The sequence below is a fragment of the Pseudophryne corroboree genome, chromosome 1, assembly GCF_028390025.1.
Source record: "Pseudophryne corroboree isolate aPseCor3 chromosome 1, aPseCor3.hap2, whole genome shotgun sequence".
Lineage (NCBI taxonomy): Eukaryota > Metazoa > Chordata > Amphibia > Anura > Myobatrachidae > Pseudophryne > Pseudophryne corroboree.
In genome coordinates, this window is record NC_086444.1 from 596,257,942 (window position 1) to 596,272,928 (window position 14,987).

Genomic DNA, 14,987 nt, shown 5'->3' on the forward strand with positions numbered 1-14,987 from the left:
GAAAGAAAGTATAATTTTAGGTTTTTTATTTTCAGTGAGACCTGCTGGCAACAGGCTCACTGCAGCGAGGGACTAAGGGGAGAAGAAGCGAACTGGGCTGGATTGGGCTTCTTAGGCTACTGGACACCATTAGCTCCAGAGGGATCGACCGCAGGCCCAGTCCTTGGTGTTCGGTCCCGGAGCCGCGCCGCCGTCCCCCTTACAGAGCCAGAAGCAAGAAGAGGTCCGGAAAATCGGCGGCAGAAGACATCAGTCTTCACCAAGGTAGCGCACAGCACTGCAGCTGTGCGCCATTGCTCCTCATGCACACTTCACACTCCGGTCACTGAGGGTGCAGGGCGCTTGGGGGGGGGGGGGGCGCCCTGAGCTGCAATAAAAACACCTTGGCTGGCAAAAATACCACAATATATAGCCCTAGAGGCTATATATGTGGTAAATTCCCCTGCCAGAATCCAGAAAAAAGCGGGAGAATAGGCCGTGGAAAAGGGGCAGAGCTATCTCCCTCAGACACACTGGCGCCATTTCTCCTTCACAGATCCGCTGGAAGGAAGCTCCCTGGCTCTCCCCTGCAGTCTACACTTCAGAACAGGTAAAAACAGAGAGGGGGGGGGCACTAAATTTGGGCGCAATACATATATAATATAAAAAGCAGCTATAGGGGACATAACTTAGTTAGTCCCTGCATTATATAGCGCTCTGGTGTGTGCTGGCATACTCTCACTCTGTCCCCCCAAAGGGCTTTTGTGGGTCCTGTCCTCATTCGGAGCATTCCTTGTGTGTGTGCGGTGTGTCGGTACGGCTGTGTCGACATGTTTGAGGAGGATAATGATGTGGAGGCGGAGCAGATGCCTTTAGAAGGGATGTCACCCCTGCGGGGCAGACACCTGAGTGGATGGGCTTATGGAAAGTAATGAGTGCACGTATAGACTCCTTATATAAGAAAATCGACGACATGCCAAATGTGGGACAGCCGACTTCTCAGCTCGTGCCTGCCCAGGCGTCGCATGGGTCGTCAGGGGCTCTAAAACGCCCGCTACCTCAAGCAGACCCAGATGTCGACACGGATACTGACACCAGTGTCGACGACGATGAGTCAAACCTGATGCCCACTAAGGCCATTCACTGTATGATTGAGGCAATGAAAGAGGTGTTAAACATTTCTGATATAACTACTGGTACCACTAAAAAGGGTATTATGTTTGGAGAGAAAAAACTACCCGTAGTTTTTCCCCCATCAGATGAATTAAATGTAGTGTGTGAAGAAGCGTGGGCTTTCCCTGATAAAAAATTGGTAATTCCTAAGAAGGTACTAATGGCGTTCCCTTTCCCGCCAGAGGATAGGTCACGTTGGGAAACACCCCCTAGAGTGGATAAAGCGCTCACACGTTTGTCTAAAAAGGTGGCACTACCGTCTCCGGATACGGCCGCCCTCAAGGAACCTGCTGATAGAAAGCAGGAGGCGATCCTGAAGTCTGTATATACACACACAGGCATTATACTTAGGCCAGCTATTGCGTCAGCTTGGATGTGCAGTGCTGCCGCTGCGTGGTCAGATAAACTGTCAGAAAATATTGACACATTAGACAGAGACACGATCCTGTTAACCATAGACCATATAAAAGACTCAGTCTTATATATGAGAGATGCACAAAGGGAAATCTGACGATTGGCATCTAAAGTAAGTGCATTGTCCATTTCTGCTAGGAGAGGCTTATGGACTCGCCAGTGGACAGGAGATGCAGATTCAAAAAAGCACATGGAAGTGTTACCATATAAGGGTGAGGAATTATTTGGGGATGGTCTCTCGGACCTAGTTTCCACAGCAACGTCTGGGAAGTCAGCATTTTTACCCCATGTCCCCTCACAGCCTAAGAAGGCGCCGTTTTATCAGGTTCAGTCCTTTCGGACCCAGAAAAACAGGCGTGGAAAAGGCGGGTCCTTTCTGTCCAGAGGCAGAGGTAGGGGAAAAAGACTGCAACAAACAGCAGGTTCCCAGGAGCAATAGTCCTCCCCCGCTTCTTCTTCCAAGTCCGCCGCATGACGGTGGGGCTCCACAGGCGGAGCCAGGTACGGTGGGGGGCCGCCTCAAGAATTTCAGCGATCAGTGGGCTCGCTCACAGGTGGATCCCTGGATCCTTCAAATAGTATCTCAGGGGTACAAACTGGAATTCGAGGCGTCTCCACCCCACCGGTTCCTAAAATCTGCCTTGCCGATTGCTCCCTCAGACAGGGAGGCGGTGCTAGCGGCAATTCACAAGCTGTATTCCCAGCAGGTGATAATCAAGGTACCCCTACTTCAACAAGGCCGGGGTTACTATTCCACACTATTTGTGGTACCGAAACCGGACGGTTCGGTGAGACCCATTTTAAATTTGAAATCCTTGAACACATACATAAAAAAATTCAAGTTCAAGATGGAATCGCTCAGGGCGGTTATTGCGAGCCTGGACGAGGGGGATTACATGGTATCCCTGGACATCAAGGATGCTTACTTGCATGTCCCCATTTACCATCCTCACCAGGAGTACCTCAGATTTGTGGTACAGGATTGCCATTACCAATTCCAGACGCTGCCGTTTGGACTGTCCACGGCACCGAGGGTATTTACCAAGGTGATGGCGGAAATGATGATACTCCTTCGAAAAAAGGGAGTTTTAATTATCCCGTACTTGGACGATCTCCTAATAAAAGCGAGGTCCAAGGAACAGTTGTTGGTGGGAGTAGCACTATCTCAGGAGGTGCTCCACCAGCACGGCTGGATTCTGAATATCCCAAAGTCACAGCTGGTTCCGACGACACGACTACTGTTCCTGGGTATGATTCTGGATACAGTCCAGAAAAAAGTGTTTCTCCCGGAGGAGAAAGCCAGGGAGTTGTTATCTCTAGTCAGAGACCTCCTGAAACCAAAACAGGTATCAGTGCATCGCTGCACGCGGGTCCTGGGAAAGATGGTGGCTTCTTACGAAGCAATTCCCTTCGGCAGGTTCCATGCCAGAATCTTTCAGTGGGACCTGTTGGACCAGTGGTCCGGATCGCATCTTCAGATGCATCGCTTGATAACCCTGTCTCCAAGAACCAGGGTGTCGCTACTGTGGTGGCTGCAGAGTGCCCATCTTCTAGAGGGCCGCAGGTTCGGCATACAGGACTGGGTCCTGGTGACCACGGATGCCAGCCTTCGAGGCTGGGGGGCAGTCAAACAGGGAAGAAACTTCCAAGGACTATGGTCGAGTCAGGAGACTTCCCTTCACATAAATATTCTGGAACTAAGGGCCATCTACAATGCCCTAAGTCAAGCAAAATCCCTGCTCCTACAACAGCCGGTGCTGATCCAGTCAGACAACATCACGGCAGTCGCCCATGTAAATCGACAGGGCGGCACAAGAAGCAGGATGGCGATGGCGGAAGCCACAAGAATTCTCCGATGGGCGGAAAATCATGTGATAGCACTGTCAGCAGTGTTCATTCCGGGAGTGGACAACTGGGAAGCAGACTTCCTCAGCAGACACGACCTCCACCCGGGAGAGTGGGGACTTCATCCAGAAGTCTTCCAGATGCTGGTAAACCGTTGGGAAAAACCACAGGTGGACATGATGGCGTCCCGCCTCAACAAAAAGTTAAAAAGATATTGCGCCAGGTCAAGGGACCCTCAGGCGATAGCTGTGGACGCTCTAGTGACACCGTGGGTGTATCAGTCGGTTTATGTGTTCCCTCCTCTGCCTCTCATACCAAAGGTATTGAGAATAATAAGAAAGCGAGGAGTAAACACCATTCTCGTGGTTCCGGATTGGCCAAGACGAGCGTGGTACCCGGAACTTCAAGAGATGCTCTTAGAGCACCCGTGGCCTCTACCGCTCAGACAGGACCTGCTACAACAGGGGCCCTGTCTGTTCCAAGACTTACCGCGGCTGCGTTTGACGGCATGGCGGTTGAACACCGGATCCTAAAGGAAAAGGGTATTCCGGAAGAAGTCATTCCTACGCTTATTAAGGCCAGGAAAGATGTTACGGCAAAGCATTATCACCGCATATGGCGGAAATATGTTGCATGGTGCGAGGCCAAAAAGGCCCCAACAGAGGAATTTCAACTAGGTCGATTTCTGCATTTCCTGCAAGCAGGAGTGAATATGGGCCTAAAACTAGGCTCCATTAAAGTACAGATCTCGGCTCTGTCGATTTTCTTTCAAAAAGAACTAGCTTCAGTACCTGAAGTTCAGACATTTGTGAAAGGAGTGCTGCATATTCAGCCCCCATTTGTGCCTCCTGTGGCACCTTGGGATCTCAACGTGATGTTGAGTTTCTTAAAATCACATTGGTTTGAGCCACTAAAAACCGTGGATCTGAAATATCTCACGTGGAAAGTGGTCATGTTATTGGCCTTGGCTTCAGCCAGGCGAGTGTCAGAATTGGCGGCTTTATCATGTAAAAGCCCTTATCTGATTTTCCATATGGATAGTGCAGAATTGAGGACTCGTCCCCAGTTTCTCCCTAAGGTGGTGTCAGCGTTTCACCTGAACCAGCCTATTGTGGTGCCTGCGGCTACTAAGGATTTGGAGGACTCCAAGTTGCTAGACGTTGTCAGGGCCCTGAAAATATATGTTTCCAGGACGGCTGGAGTCAGAAAATCTGACTCGCTGTTTATCCTGTATGCACCCAACAAGCTGGGTGCTCCTGCTTCTAAGCAGTCTATTGCTCGCTGGATTTGCAGTACAATTCAGCTTGCACATTCTGTGGCAGGCATGCCACAGCCAAAATCTGTCAATGCCCATTCCACAAGGAAGGTGGGCTCATCTTGGGCGGCTGCCCGAGGCGTCTCGGCTTTACAACTTTGCCGAGCAGCTACTTGGTCAGGGGCAAACACATTTGCAAAATTCTACAAATTTGATACCCTGGCTGAGGAGGACCTGGAGTTCTCTCATTCGGTGCTACAGAGTCATCCGCACTCTCCCGCCCGTTTGGGAGCTTTGGTATAATCCCCATGGTCCTTTACGGAGTTCCCAGCATCCACTAGGACGTTAGAGAAAATAAGAATTTACTCACCGGTAATTCTATTTCTCGTAGTCCGTAGTGGATGCTGGGCGCCCATCCCAAGTGCGGATTGTCTGCAATACTTGTAAATAGTTATTGTTAACTAAAGGGTTATTGTTGAGCCATCTGTTGAGAGGCTCAGTTGTTTTTCATACTGTCAAACTGGATATAGTATCACGAGTTGTACGGTGTGATTGGTGTGGCTGGTAAGAGTCTTACCCGGGATTCTAAATCCTTCCTTATTATGTCTGCTCGTCCGGGCACGGTGTCCTAACTGAGGCTTGGAGGAGGGTCATAGTGGGAGGAGCCAGTGCACACCAGGTAGTCCTAAATCTTTCTAGAGTGCCCAGCCTCCTTCGGAGCCCGCTATTCCCCATGGTCCTTACGGAGTTCCCAGCATCCACTACGGACTACGAGAAATAGAATTACCGGTGAGTAAATTCTTATTTTTTCACTATGTGTTTCAGTCACCTCATATCAATTAAATCCTCTGTTTGTGCTCTGCAATTGCGGTCACATATCTTAGGTTTTTTTTGTAAGGTATTGTCTGGCTATATAGTACTGATACGCCCTAAGGCTACATTCCCAATAATGTCTGCTACACAGGGTGGGAAATGCGCAGTCGCTCTTGCATCATGCAGTGCTGGTGCCACGGATTTACCTGAGGAAAATAAGAATTTACTTACCGATAATTCTATTTCTCGTAGTCCGTAGTGGATGCTGGGAACTCCGTAAGGACCATGGAGAATAGCGGCTCCGCAGGAGACTGGGCACAAAAGTAAAAGCTTTAGGACTACCTGGTGTGCACTGGCTCCTCCCCCTATGACCCTCCTCCAAGCCTCCGTTAGGATACTGTGCCCGGACGAGCGTACACAATAAGGAAGGATATTGAATCCCGGGTAAGACTCATACCAGCCACACCAATCACACCGTACAACCTGTGATCTGAACCCAGTTAACAGCATGATAACAGAGGAGCCTCTGAAAAGATGGCTCACAACAATAATAACCCGATTTTTGTAACAATAACTATGTACAAGTATTGCAGACAATCCGCACTTGGGATTGGCGCCCAGCATCCACTACGGACTACGAGAAATAGAATTATCGGTAAGTAAATTCTTATTTTCTCTGACGTCCTAGTGGATGCTGGGAACTCCGTAAGGACCATGGGGATTATACCAAAGCTCCCAAACGGGCGGGAGAGTGCGGATGACTCTGCAGCACCGAATGAGAGAACTCCAGGTCCTCCTCAGCCAGGGTATCAAATTTGTAGAATTTAGCAAACGTGTTTGCCCCTGACCAAGTAGCTGCTCGGCAAAGTTGTAAAGCCGAGACCCCTCGGGCAGCCGCCCAAGATGAGCCCACTTTCCTTGTGGAATGGGCTTTTACTGATTTTGGCTGTGGCAATCCTGCCACAGAATGTGCAAGCTGAATTGTACTACAAATCCAACGAGCAATAGTCTGCTTAGAAGCAGGAGCACCCAGCTTGTTGGGTGCATACAGGATAAACAGCGAGTCAGATTTTCTGACTCCAGCCGTCCTGGAAACATATATTTTCAGGGCCCTGACTACGTCCAGCAGCTTGGAGTCCTCCAAGTCCCTAGTAGCCGCAGGCACCACAATAGGCTGGTTCAAGTGAAATGCTGAAACCACCTTAGGGAGAAATTGAGGACGAGTCCTCAATTCTGCCCTGTCCGTATGAAAAATTAGGTAAGGGCTTTTATAGGATAAAGCCGCCAATTCTGAGACACGCCTGGCTGAAGCCAGGGCTAACAGCATTACCACCTTCCATGTGAGATATTTTAAGTCCACAGTGGAAAGTGGTTCAAACCAATGTGATTTTAGGAATCCCAAAACTACATTGAGATCCCAAGGTGCCACTGGAGGCACAAAAGGAGGTTGTATATGCAGTACCCCCATGACAAACGTCTGTACTTCAGGAACTGAAGCCAGTTCTTTTTGGAAGAAAATCGACAGGGCCGAAATTTGAACCTTAATGGACCCTAATTTTAGGCCCATAGACAGTCCTGTTTGCAGGAAATGCAGGAAACGACCCAGTTGAAATTCCTCTGTAGGGGCCTTCCTGGCCTCGCACCACGCAACATATTTACGCCAAATACGGTGATAATGTTGTACGGTTACATCCTTCCTGGTTTTGATCAGGGTAGGGATGACTTCATCCGGAATGCCTTTTTCCTTCAGGATCCGGCGTTCAACCGCCATGCCGTCAAACGCAGCCGCGGTAAGTCTTGGAACAGACAGGGTCCCTGCTGGAGCAGGTCCTTTCTTAGAGGTAGAGGCCACGGGTCCTCTGTGAGCATCTCTTGAAGTTCCGGGTACCAAGTCCTTCTTGGCCAATCCGGAACCACGAGTATAGTCCTTACTCCTCTCCTTCTTATGATCCTCAGTACCTTGGGTATGAGAGGCAGAGGAGGGAACACATACACTGACTGGTACACCCATGGTGTTACCAGAGCGTCCACAGCTATTGCCTGAGGGTCCCTCGACCTGGCGCAATACCGGTCTAGTTTTTTGTTGAGGCGGGACGCCATCATGTCCACCTTTTGGTTTTTCCCAACGGTTCACAATCATGTGGAAGACTTCTGGGTGAAGTCCCCACTCCCCCGGGTGGAGGTCGTGTCTGCTGAGGAAGTCTGCTTCCCAGTTGTCCACTCCCGGAATGAACACTGCTGACAGTGCTATCACATGATTTTCTGCCCAGCGAAGAATCCTTGCAACTTCTGTCATTGCCCTCCTGCTTCTTGTGCCGCCCTGTCTGTTTACGTGGGCGACTGCCGTGATGTTGTCCGACTGGATCAGCACCGGCTGACCTTGAAGCAGAGGTCTTGCTAGGCTCAGAGCATAGTAGATGGCTCTTAGCTCAAGGATATTTATGTGAAGTGATGTCTCCAGGCTTGACCACAAGCCCTGGAAATTTCTTCCCTGTGTGACTGCTCCCCAGCCTCTCAGGCTGGCATCCGTGGTCACCAGGACCCAGTCCTGAATGCCGAATCTGCGGCCCTCTAGAAGATGAGCACTCTGCAACCACCACAGGAGAGACACTCTTGTCCTTGGAGACAAGATTATCCGCTGATGCATCTGAATATGCGACCCGGACCATTTGTCTAGCAGATCCCACTGGAAGGTTCTTGCGTGGAATCTGCCGAATGGGATTGCTTCGTAAGAAGCCACCATTTTTCCCAGAACCCTTGTGCATTGATGCACTGAGACTTGGCCTGGTTTTAGGAGCTTTCTGACTAGTTCGGATAACTCCCTGGCTTTCTCCTCCGGGAGAAACACCTTTTTCTGGACTGTGTCCAGGATCATCCCTAGGAATAGAAGTCGTGTCGTCGGGATCAGCTGCGATTTTGGAATATTGAGAATCCAACCGTGCTGGCGCAGCACTATCTGAGATAGCGCTACCCCGACTTCCAACTGTTCCCTGGATCTTGCCCTTATCAGGAGATCGTCCAAGTAAGGGATAACTAAAACTCCCTTCCTTCGAAGGAGTATCATCATTTCGGCCATTACCTTGGTAAAGACCCGGGGTGCCGTGGACAATCCAAACGACAGCGTCTGAAACTGATAGTGACAGTTCTGTACCACAAACCTGAGGTACCCTTGGTGAGAAGGGTAAATTGGGACGTGTAGGTAAGCATCTTTGATGTCCAGAGACACCATATAGTCCCCTTCTTCCAGGTTTGCAATCACTGCTCTGAGTGACTCCATCTTGAATTTGAACCTTTGTATGTAAGTGTTCAAGGATTTCAGGTTTAAAATTGGTCTCAACGAGCCGTCCGGCTTCGGTACCACAAATAGTGTGGAATAGTACCCCTTTCCCTGTTGTAGGAGGGGTACCTTGATTATCACCTGCTGGGAATACAGCTTGTGAATGGCTTCCAATACTGCCTCCCTGTCTGAGGGAGACGTTGGTAAAGCAGACTTTAGAAAACGGCGAGGGGGAGACGTCTCGAATTCCAATTTGTACCCCTGAGATACCATCTGAAGGATCCAGGGGTCCACTTGCGAGTGGGCCCACTGCGCACTGAACTTCTTGAGACGGGCCCCCACCGCGCCTGAGTCCGCTTGTAAAGCCCCAGCGTCATGCTGAGGACTTTGCGGAGGCGGGAGAGGGCTTTTGTTCCTGGGAACTGGCTGTTTGTTGCAGCCTTTTTCCTCTCCCTCTGCCACGGGGCAGAAATGAGGCGCCTTTTGCCCGCTTGCCCTTATGGGGCCGAAAGGACTGCGCCTGATAGTATGGCGTCTTCTTAGGTTGAGAAGCTACCTGGGGTAAAAATGTGGATTTTCCAGCAGTTGCCGTGGCTACCAGGTCTGATAGACCTACCCCAAATAACTCCTCCCCCTTATAAGGCAATACTTCCATGTGCCTTTTAGAATCCGCATCACCTGACCACTGCCGCGTCCATAAACCTCTTCTTGCAGAAATGGACAGCGCGCTAACTCTTGATGCCAGTCGGCAAATATCCCTCTGTGCATCACGCATATATAGAAAATGCATCCTTCAAATGCTCTATAGTCAATAATATACTGTCCCTATCAAGGGTATCAATATTTTCAGTCAGGGAATCCGACCACGCCAGGCCCGCACTGCACATCCAGGCTGAGGCTATTGCTGGTCGCAGTATAACACCCGTGTGAGAGTATATACATTTTAGGATATTCTCCAGCTTTCTATCGGCAGGTTCCTTTAGGGCGGCCGTATCAGGAGAGGGTAGCGCTACCTGTTTAGACAAGCGTGTGAGCGCTTTATCCACCCTTGGGAGTGTTTCCCAACGTGCCCTATCCTCTGGCGGGAAAGGGTACGATGCCAATAACCTTTTAGGAATTATCAGTTTTTTATCGGGGAAAACCCACGCCTCATCACACACTTCATTTAATTCCTCGGATACAGGAAAAACTACAGGCAGTTTTTTCTCACCAAACATAATACCCTTCTTAGTGGTACTTGTATTATCAGATATATGCAATACATTTTTTATTGCTTCAATCATGTAACGTGTGGCCCTAGTGGAAGTCACGTTTGTCTCCTCATCATCGACACTGGAGTCAGTATCCGTGTCTGTGTCTGCCATTTGAGGTAACGGGCGTTTTAAAGCCCCTGATGGCGTTTGAGACCCCTGGACAGGCACAAGCTGATTAGCCGGCTGTCTCATGTCGTCAACTGTCTGTCGTAAGGAGCTGACACTGTCACGCAGTTCCTTCCACAAGCTCATCCACTCAGGTGTCGACTCCCTAGGGGGTGACAACTGTATAATAGGCAATTGCTCCGCTTCCATCTCATTTTCCTCCTCAAACATGTCGACACAATCGTACCGACACACCGCACACACACAGGGAATGCTCTGATAGAGGACAGGACCTCACTAGCCCTTTGGGGAGACAGAGGGAGAGTATGCCAGCACACACCAGAGCGCTATATATATATACAGGAATACCACTATCAAGTGTGCTTTTCCTTTATAGCTGCTGTTAATATAAAACTGCGCCAAATTAGTGCCCCCCCTCTCTTTTTTTACTCTTTTCTGTAGTGCAGGACTGCAGGGGAGAGTCAGGGAGACGTCCTTCCAGCGGAGCTGAGATGGAAAATGGCGCCCGTGTGCTGAGGAGATAGGCTCCGCCCCCTTCTCGGCGGCCTTTTCTCCCGCTTTTTTGGTAATTCTGGCAGGGGTTAAAATACACCCATATAGCCCTGGGGTTTATATGTGGTGTATTTATGCCAGCCAAGGTGTTTTACATTGCTGCTCAGGGCGCCCCCCCCTAGCGCCCTGCACCCTCAGTGACCGGAGTGTGAAGTGTGCCTGAGTAACAATGGCGCACAGCTGCAGTGCTGTGCGCTACCTTGTTGAAGACTGATGTCTTCTGCCGCCGATTTTTCCGGACCTTTTCTTGCTTCTGGCTCTGTAAGGGGGCCGGCGGCGCGGCTCCGGGACCGAGCTCCGAGGCTAGGCCTGTGTTCGGTCCCTCTGGAGCAAATGGTGTCCAGTAGCCTAAGAAGCCCAATCCACTCTGCACGCAGGTGAGTTCGCTTCTTCTCCCCTTAGTCCCTCGATGCAGTGAGCCTGTTGCCAGCAGGTCTCACTGAAAATAAAAAACCTAAAACTAAACTTTTCACTAAGAAGCTCAGGAGAGCCCCTAGTGTGCACCCTTCTCGGCCGGGCACAAAAATCTAACTGAGGCTTGGAGGAGGGTCATAGGGGGAGGAGCCAGTGCACACCAGGTAGTCCTAAAGCTTTTACTTTTGTGCCCAGTCTCCTGCGGAGCCGCTATTCCCCATGGTCCTTACGGAGTTCCCAGCATCCACTAGGACGTCAGAGAAAAGATTTCTGCTGAGGGTTCAGGTAATAAGTGTTCTGCACCCCCTAGTCAGCCCGCAACACCAAATCAGGATCCACCTTGGGCTGCATTTTCAAATATGCTGACTACGCTTGTAACACGACTTACGCCCCCTGTGGGAGCTCCTGTGCCATTACAGGCACATCTTGTCCCTGTAGTTAATCCACCAGGGGCGGATACTCTATCAACCCAGTTACAGCAATTAAATCAGTCCTTGGTTAAACAAAAACCTAACCCTCGCCCTACTGGGACCAAAGGGTCATTTAAGTGGGCCATTTCTTCCTCACAATCCACTAATATTTTGGATGATTCTTCCGATTCAGATGGGGAATATATACTGATCCATCAGATGCTGATACTGCTGCTTCTGATGAAGATTCTACAACACAGGTTGATGTTCCTGACCTAGTGGAGGCTATCAAGCTGATTCTTCAGATTGATGATGAGATTGACCCTCCTGATACGTCTAAGAAACCTGATAAGTTCAAACGTCAGAAGGTTACTAAATTAGTCTTGCCACATTCTGACCATTTAATTGACATACGTCAGGAATCCTGGTCTTCTCCAAGAAAGAAATTTTCCCTGTCTAAAAAGATGCTAGCTCATTATCCTATCCCTGCGGAGTTGAGTAACAAGTGGGAAACCCCGCCACCAGTGGACTCACATGTAGCCTGTCTTTTTGTGTCCTCTACTCTGCCTGTCACCACCGTCACCTCTTTGAAGCAACCGACGGATAAGCGCGTGGAGGGTTGCTTGAATTCTATTTACACTCTTACAGGTGCTGTACATAGACCCACTATGGCAGCCTCTTGGGCTGCAAAAGGCATTGACGCATGGATTCAAGCAATTGAGGAAGAGCTACCTCTGAATTTTTCTGACACTGCCAGACAATATCTGTCATATATTACCACAGCCTCCCATTATATTCAGGAGGCTGCCTCTGATGCAGGCGTTATGGCGGTCAAGGCACCTACTACATCCTGGCTCGCCGGATTCTGTGGTTACGGTCCTGTTCGGTGGACCTGGACTCTAAGAAGAACTTGGAGGTGCTCCCTTTTAAGGGAGATATACTATTTGGAGATGATCTGAACAAGATTGTGACCGACTTGGCGTCGGCTAAGACTGCGTTTCTCCCAAGTACTAATCCTTTGGCTCCGAAGGCGGAGTACTACTTTTCGTTCCTTTCGACCTCCAGATAAAGAAAAGGGTTAGGCGTACCTGAGACAGGCTCGCACTTCCAGTTCCTCTAAGCCCAAACCTAAACGTTCTTGGTCCGCTCGTCAACCTGTTTCCAAACCGGACAAGCCTGCTGCATGACGGGGTGGGCCTCCCCCTTGGGGACCCCAAGGTGGGAGGCCGACTTCTGCAGATTGCCCAGGTATGGTTAAAGACCACTTCGGACGCCTGGGTGCAGGAAGTGGTCTCTCACGGGTACGCGATCTTTCAGGAGACGTCCCCCACGCCAGTTTTGCTCAATGGTTATCCCTTCAGATCTGTTAAAGCACGAACTCTACATTTGGTTGTCCAATCCCTCCTGGATTTAGGAGTGATAGTGCCTCTGTCTCAGAGAGGCAGGGGATACTATTCGACGCTGTTTCTAGTTCCGAGGCCAAATGGCTCTTCCCGGCCTATACTCAACCTCAAATCTTTGAACAGATTTGTGAGGGTAGAAAAACAAAGGGATTTTTCCCACGCACTCTGCTGGCTGTTAGTAACAAGAACTGTACACTATGTAATAGAAAATTTAGAGCTCTTAGTTACACATGTTTTGCAAAAGATATGATAAGCCTCCAGGCCACTATGGGTCATATAATTGCTTAATGTACGGCCACATGATAATGGCACATACAAAACATATCCAGATTGAGAGCTAGTTTACCTGGAGTCACCCCTGTATCCTCCAAATGGCACTACAGGACCCAGCATGCCCTCCTAATGCTGGCTCCATCTATGCCTCACTGAACTGAAATAAATAATGGCAAACTGCTCTAATCAAGCTGGTAACATTCCTCAGGTGCTGCGGGAGGGGGTTACTCTACACAAGTAAACAAAGGAATTTTTCCCACGCACTCTGTTGGCTGTTAGTGACAATAACTGTACACTATATAATAATTGAAAATGTAGAGCTCTTAGTTACACATGTTTTGCAAAAGATATGATAAGCCTCCAGGCCACTTCACGGCGGCTCTATTGCTGGAGGTCCCTAATTTGTGAGGGTGTCCAAATTCCATATGGAAACTGGCTTTGGATCCCAAGGACTATATGGTATCCCTGAACATACAGGATGCTTACCTACACACATCCATTGACATGTCGCATCAGCAATATCTACGGTTTGCTATTGGCAACCTTCATGATCGGTTCCAAACCTTTCCTTTCGAACTGACCACGGCTCTGCGGATCTTTAGCAAGGTCATGGCGGTCACGACGGCCCTTCTCCGCTGTCAGGATATCAGGATCCTACTGTATCTGGACGACTTGTTGATCCTGGCGAACTCCCCAGAGGTTCTCCTCCGTCATCTGGAACTGATGGTCCAATTCCTACAAGCCCACAGGTGGCTCATGAACTGGAAGAAATCCTCGCTGGTCCCTGCTCAGAGCATGGTGCACCTGGGGACATTACTGGACATACACAACCAACGTTCTCGTCTCCAGAGAAGGTCCTGAAACATCAGGACAGAATCGGATGCTTCCTCTCTCGCCCACGAGTGTCGATACACTCGGCGATGCAAGTACTAGGCCTCATAGTGTCGGCTTTCGACATGGTAGAGTACGCTTCAAGTGGGACGGCCTGCCTCACCGGATCATGTCTCAAATGATCTCCTTGACTCCGGAGGTTTGTCTGTCACTGAGTTGGTGGCTACAGGACCAACAATTGAGCAGGGGTCTTCCCTTCTGGGTCTCTAACTGGGTCCTCCTAATAACGGATGCCAGTCTGCGGGGTTCGGGCGCGGTGTTGGAGCAACACTCTCTCCAGGGTCAGTGGACCAGGAAGGAATCTCTCCTCCCGATATACATTCTGGAATTGCGGGCAGTGTTCAATGCGTTGACACTGACTCTGCCTTTCATACAGAACAGGACTTCCACTTCCTCAACGCCCAGACCTCCTCGTTCAGGGCCCTTGTGTTTACCTGGACCTGGCCAGACTGGCTTTGACGGCTTAGTTCTTGAAGCTTCACTTCTGAGGGCCAAAGGATTTTCTGAGGCGGTTATTCAAACTATGTTGAAGGCCCGCAAACCGGCTTCTGCACTGATTTATTATAGGGTCTGGAATTCTTACTTCACCTGGTGTGCTGCTAAGAATTACGATGCATACGAGTTTAGTACTTCCAGACTACTGGCTTTTTGCAACAAGGCCTGGATTTAGGACTTTGCCTGGCCTCCCTCAAGGTTCACATTTCTGCCTTGTCGGTGTGGTTTCAGCGAAAACCTGTATCTATTCCTGACGTTCATACAGTCACTCAGGGCGTATTATGGATTCAGCCTCCCTATGTCCCTCCATGGGATCTGTCTGTTCTTAATGCCCTTCAAGAGTCTCCGTTTGAACCTCTTGAGTCTGTGGACCTTCAATACCATACGCTTAAGGTAATTTTTCTGTTGGCTATT

At 49.7% G+C, this 14,987-nt stretch overlaps 1 protein-coding gene across 6 annotated transcripts in view; it reads left to right on the forward strand.

Moving 5' to 3' along the window:
* Positions 1-14,987, forward strand: part of GAK (cyclin G associated kinase) — a 296,935-nt gene that overhangs the window by 87,373 nt on the left and 194,575 nt on the right. The gene's annotated exons all lie outside the window — the stretch shown is intronic.